The sequence below is a fragment of the Microtus pennsylvanicus genome, chromosome 11, assembly GCF_037038515.1.
Source record: "Microtus pennsylvanicus isolate mMicPen1 chromosome 11, mMicPen1.hap1, whole genome shotgun sequence".
Taxonomy (NCBI): Eukaryota; Metazoa; Chordata; class Mammalia; order Rodentia; family Cricetidae; genus Microtus; species Microtus pennsylvanicus.
The window spans coordinates 50,511,085-50,517,067 of NC_134589.1; the positions used below are offsets into that span (position 1 = coordinate 50,511,085).

Consider the following 5,983-nt stretch of genomic DNA (forward strand, 5'->3'; position numbering starts at 1 on the left):
AGCTCCCAAGGTCCCAATGAGGAGCAGAAGGAGTGAGAACATGAGCAAAGATGTCGGGACCACGAGGAGTGCACCCACCCACTGAGACAGTGGAGATGAACTACTGCGAGCTCACCAAGGCCAGCTGGACTGTTACCAGAAAAAGCATGGGATAAAACTGGACTCTCGGAACATGGCGAACAATGAGGGCTGATGAGACGCCAAGGACAATGGCACGCGGTTTTGTTTTTTTTTTTTTTTTTTTTTTTTTTTTTAATTTATTTATTTATTAAAGATTTCTGTCTCTTCCCCGCCACCGCCTCCCATTTCCCTCCCCCTCCCCCAATTAAGTCTCCCCCCCAGCCCGAAAAGCAATCAGGGTTCCCTGTCCTGTGGGAAGTCCAAGGAACCCCCACCTCCACCCAGGTCTAGTAAGTTGAGCATCCAAACTGCCTAGGCTCCCACAAAGCCAGTGCGTGCAGTAGGATCAGAAACCCATTGCCATTGTATATTGGGGTAACTCTAACCAGGGAAGTGAAAGATCTATTTGACAAGAACTTTAAGGAATTGAAGAAAGCAATTGAAGAGGATACCAGAAAGTGGAAAGATCTCCCTTGCTCTTGGATTGGGAGGATCAACATAGAAAAAATGGCAGTTCTACCAAAGGCAATTTATAGATTCAATGCAACCCCATCAGAGTCCCATCAAAATTCTTCACAAATCTTGAGAGGACAATAATCAACTTTATATGGAAAAACAAAATACCCAGGATAGCCAAAACAGTCTTGTATAATAAAGGAACTTCTGGAGGCATTACCATCCCTGACTTCAAACTCTACTACAGAGCTACAGTATTGAAAACAGCTTGGTATTGGTATAAAAACAGAGAAGTCGACCAATGGAATCGTATAGAAGACCCAGATTTTAACCCACAAACCTATGAACACCTCATTTTCGATAAAGGAGCTAAAAGTATACAATAGAAGAAAGAAAGCATCTTCAACAAATGGTGCTGGCACAACTTGATGTCAACCTGTAGAAGAATGAAAATTGGCCCATATCTATCACCATGCACAAAACTCAAGTCCAAATGGATCAAAGACCTCAATATCAGTCTGAGCACACTGAACCTGATAGAAGAGAAATTGGGAGGTACCCTACAACAGACGGGCACAGGCGATCGCTTCCTAGGTATAACCCCAGCAGCACAGACATTAAGGGCAACATTGAATAAATGGGACCTACTGAAACTGAGAAGCTTCTGTAAAGCAAAGGACACTGTCACTAAGACAAAAAGGCAACCCACTGACTGGGAGAAGATCTTCACCAACCCCGCAATAGACAAAGATCTGATCTCCAAAATATATAAAGAACTCAAGAAACTAGACTTTAAAATGCTACTCAACCCAATTTAAAAATGGGGCACTGAACTGAACAGAGAATTCACAACAGAAGATGTTCAAATGGCCAAAAGACACTTAAGGTCATGCTCAACCTCCTTAGCGATCAGGAAAATGCAAATCAAAACAACTTTGAGATATCATCTTACACCTGTCAGATTGGCTAAAATCAAAAATACCAATGATAGCCTCTGCTGGAGAGGTTGTGGAGGAAGGGGTTCCCTCATCCATTGCTGGTGGGAATGCAAACTTGTGCAACGACTTTGGAAAGCAGTTTTTCGGTTTCTCAGGTTTCCAGATGGTTCTTGTGTCAAATGCAAATTCAGCATTGCATAGTATAGTGGAGCCTCTCTAGTCTGTGACCCTTAGCTCTCCACCATGGCTTCACTGTATTTAAGTCCCTTGTTCAGGTCCCCATTCAGATGGGTGGTCACTTGTGAAGAACCACTACCTATGTGGACTTTAAGTTCCTTTCACAGCTTCAAGTTTAGTTCATCTTTATTTCTGCACACAGGCTGCTCATGTTCCCCACCGTGAGTGTCACAGAGGCTGATGGCCTAACACAGAGATAGGAGCCAGGGCAACAAACCTGGGGGCCTTACTCCCCACCCCTATAGCCTTCTTCGCTGTCACAAGATGCTCTCAGAGTTCCTGATGAGGAAAGATCCTTCTCTGGGACCATGAAGTTCACACATCTGCCCTGGTTCTTTATTAGTCCTCTGTGTGAGTCTCTAGTCTTCTCTGTGAGCCTCAGCTCCTTCATGTGGGGCTCTGACCTTCTGTCGCACAGGGTTACAAACTATAATAACAGCAGCTGAAATTGTATTCACTTGTACTTATAATACCTGAACATTAATTGAATACTGTTCAATAAACAACATGAATTTTCACTTTACTCTCACAGCCAAGGAAACAAGTTTTTACCTCCCTCCTGTTTCTTAAATGGAGACATGGGGGCTGAGGGCAGTAAAGTGACTTGTCCAGGGTGATAGAGCCATGACTGGAGTCTGACTCTGCCAAACTTCAGTCTGGGTTTGTAACTTAAGCGTCACCAAGTTTTCCTTTGGGGGACTTACTTGAACTCTGTGCTCCTCCCTTTCAGAGCCATCCTGAATACCAGCCTCTCCCCACTCCTGAAGCTTCAGAGTGCTCCTTCCCAGGGGCCTGAGAATGCACTCCTGTAGCTGAGGGTGTGGGGCTCTAAAGTTCACTTAGTTCTTTCTGCATGCTTTCTGGTTCCAGGCTGTCCTGGGCCTGTGAATCCTTCTGACAGGTGATTAGCCTGCCCATGGAAACCCTGGCAGGAGGACTCAGTGGTGATGGAGGAGTTACAGTAGCGGTGGGTTGGGGTCCTTATTGTACTTACTTTTTGTCAAGTCCTTCTCTGCTGGGGTTTTGGTCTTTTGAGGCTCCAGATTCATCTGCTCCCCCCAATTCTGGGTGGAACCCACGACCTGTTGGCCCTTTTGCTGAGCCTCCTCTGTGCCACTTGTCTTCTTGGACTGAACTTCTTCCATGGTGATGGTGCTTGGCTGTGCAGCTCTTGCTGGCAGAGCTTTGCTTTTCCCTTTTGTTGTTGCTCAGAACAGGAGGCAGTGGATCCTGGTCTCTGACAACCGTTTCCGCTCTGGGAAAGGGTGTTTGATCAGAACCCATGGAGAAGATCGGGAAAAGAAAGAACAGAGCAAGCATTACAGGGAGATGGTCCTCTGATCACAACAACTGAAGGATTCTAGTCTCTCTTGGGGATGGAGACTGTGTGCCCAGGTGCAGCGTTTGGACTTTATAGGGCAAAAGAGGGGGCTCTGGGAGGAAGGTTTATCAGTGCATGTGTTCTTTATGGATTCTTGAATGATCTTGGCAGATATTCTTGGCACTACATCGGCTTTCCTGTCAGGGAAGTTATTCTGAGTTGGGTTTTCCCAGCTATCTAAGGTTTCTTTTCTTAGGTCATTAAGGTCATTTATCTAACACTGAGGACCCATTATAAGAAGGGGGTATATTTTCTCATTGCCTGCTTCCAGCAGGAGGGGGAAGGCAGAGGTCAGGCTAGGCTCTATTCCTAGGGTTTATGGGGCATAGGTTTGGGTGACTTCATGGACCAGGAAAACAGTTTTAAGTTATACTGCTGCAGTGGGTTCTGTGATTGCTGTCATTCATTCCCAGAGGAACCTTTACAAACCGTTAACAGATGGGGCTACAGTCAGGAAGTAAGATGAGAATCAAGAAAGGTGACCCAGTAAGCTCGTAGCCAGGGTACCCATTGTCCTAAAGTGGACCTAGTGATGGCAAGGATTTGATCCAGGAGGAACTTGTGTGAACTTTTAAAGGACAGGGAAAATAGAGAAGGAGGAATGGAGAGATCAAGGGGAGGAGCCAGAGTGTAAGGGAACAAAAGCTCACCCTTAGGAAGATGACAGTCACTGAATCTTTGTCTGGTCCTTAATTAAGTCTGTGGGTCCCATTCAACCAGCTTGGGTTTGTTGGTGCAGAATCCGCACTGTTCCTGGAGGAAGACACAGTTCCCACCACCAGCAGCTGACAGGAGATCTAGGTCTCTAATTTTGAAGAACCACAGCAGTGAAGATTTGGCCCAGGCTAGCCATAAAAACTGATGGATGTAGCTTTCTTTTGACATTAGCCACTTTCCCCAGGAAATAGTTTATATGACACTGTTCTTTTAAACAAACTGCATGGCACAAGTTATCATCTTAGGCAAGCCCTGCTGGTCCCATGGATTACTTTTGTCTTTTTATTTCTCATTCTAAGGCTTCCCACTTAACACCTCCCCACTCACGACCCTTATACCTGCAGGTTCATGAAAGACAGGAGAGAGGAGGGTGCAGAATAGGCTATGACAGGAGCAGACACATGGAGCATACAGGGAAATCCAGCGACCTTCCACCCACCAGGGCTGGCCTGCAGATTCTCCAAGCAGGGGTGGAGCCTGGGCCCGGGCTCTCAGGACAAGTTCCCCCATGTCTGCCGCAGTGTGCCTTAGTGCATTTATCGTCCCATAACTCAAATAGTTCGGTGGACTCTGTTGGTCCCACTACTCACCCTGCTCTTTTAGGGGGCTCTCTGATGCGTGCTTCCCTGGCCCAGGCTTCTCAGTTAGTAAGAGTAGTTTTGAAAGTGAAAGAGACCCAGCTCCTTCAGGAAGCCAGGCAGGAATCAGAGTCTGCGCAGATGGCAGATGGTCTTCCTCTGGACCCTGTGAGTGGAGGTTGAGCATTGTTCAGCTGGTTTCCTGTTGTGAATTCTCTGCAGAAGCCTGGGCTGGAGGAGGAGTCCCTTGAGAGCTTCAGCCAGGCCTGCAGAGGCCCCGCCTGCTGAGTGCAGGACTCAGGTCTGAGCCTCACTTCTTACATCCAGTAAAGCAGGGTATCCCAGGTTTGCCACCAGGTTCCAGTTCAGCAGAATCTCCTGGAGCTCCCAGGTTTGTGCTGTGGATTTCTGGACTCTCTCTCCTCCCTGTAGCCTGCCCAGCACACAGGCTTTTCATTTCAGGAAGTGGTTCTTAGGCCCAAACCCCGTGTATTTATTTATTTTTAACTCCTGAAGTCTTGGGTTGATGTCTTTGGTGCATTTGGAGTTGAGTGCACTACAGGGTGAGAGCAGAGGAAGGTTCTTTACATGCAGACATCCAGTTTATCAGCACCACGTGTCAGCAAGGCTTTCTCTTTGCCAGTGAATAAATACTTTAGTCACCAATGAGTAATTTTTGCTTGTCATTACACTTTAAAACAACAACAACAAAAATCCCTTATTTTTATCATCTGAAACTTTTTCCATCCAAAACATTGTTATTCAATAAATTGTTTTAAGCTAGGACATATGTGGCAAGTTATTTAAGACATACATTAAAATAATCTCAGGCAATGTTATTATAGGATGAAAACCTTGCCAGAACACATGATTACCTTAAAAAAATCACTGCTGAATTTATAAGTCTGTTTTGATAAGGTGTAATTTCAGAAGTTTGAAAACTATACCCTTGCTACATTTTTAATTGCTCCTGAACTGTTTATAACTTAAGAAAAGAAAATAAACAGCAAATAAAATTAAAATTCTCGAGTTTAAATAACCTGAAAATATGTTTGAAAAAGCAGTTTATTGTATGTATTTTCACACTTAGTTTGAATCTGCCATCTAGTGTATAGTCTCATTTGCATATACTGAGCTATTTGTTGACCACAACTGTGGTGTGACTTTTCTGGGGAGATTAACATCTGCCCTAACTTCTGACCTTTCCACTGCCCAAAGACTGACTCATTAAGTTCATCTCAATGAATAGAAAAGAATTTGTTAGGGATTACTCATAGAGCAATTGAGAGACCACAGGAATTTGCATGGACCCCTCCGCTGAAGATGCCACACCCTCTCTTACCTAGCTCCTTTTACCTTGAGCTCTGTCTGTCCCTCAAGTGATGGAAACTTTGGTTCTTAGCGCAACTTAGTGTGAAAGCAGCAGAGGAGACCCCAGGCTAACTATATGCTCACGTCTATTCAGTCTGCCCATGTCCGTGTCAGGGGCTCTGCTGTAGGGCAACACTGTTCATATAGGAAACGGTCACTTGTTTCACTGCAGTCATGCGTGTTGG

At 45.2% G+C, this 5,983-nt stretch overlaps 1 long non-coding RNA gene across 2 annotated transcripts; it reads right to left on the reverse strand.

Annotated features, from left to right (window-relative positions):
- Window positions 1–1,480: 1,480 nt before the first annotated feature.
- Window positions 1,481–4,613, reverse strand: LOC142831967 (uncharacterized). 2 transcript variants are annotated; one of them, XR_012907090.1, is made up of 3 exons: window positions 4,440–4,613; window positions 3,783–3,937; window positions 1,481–3,006 (listed from the first exon to the last, which is right to left on the reverse strand). It is a non-coding gene; the product is annotated as an uncharacterized LOC142831967 (long non-coding RNA). The 2 variants fall into 2 exon arrangements; XR_012907091.1 differs by having other exon boundaries at window positions 3,783–3,885; window positions 4,440–4,609.
- Window positions 4,614–5,983: the final 1,370 nt, after the last annotated feature.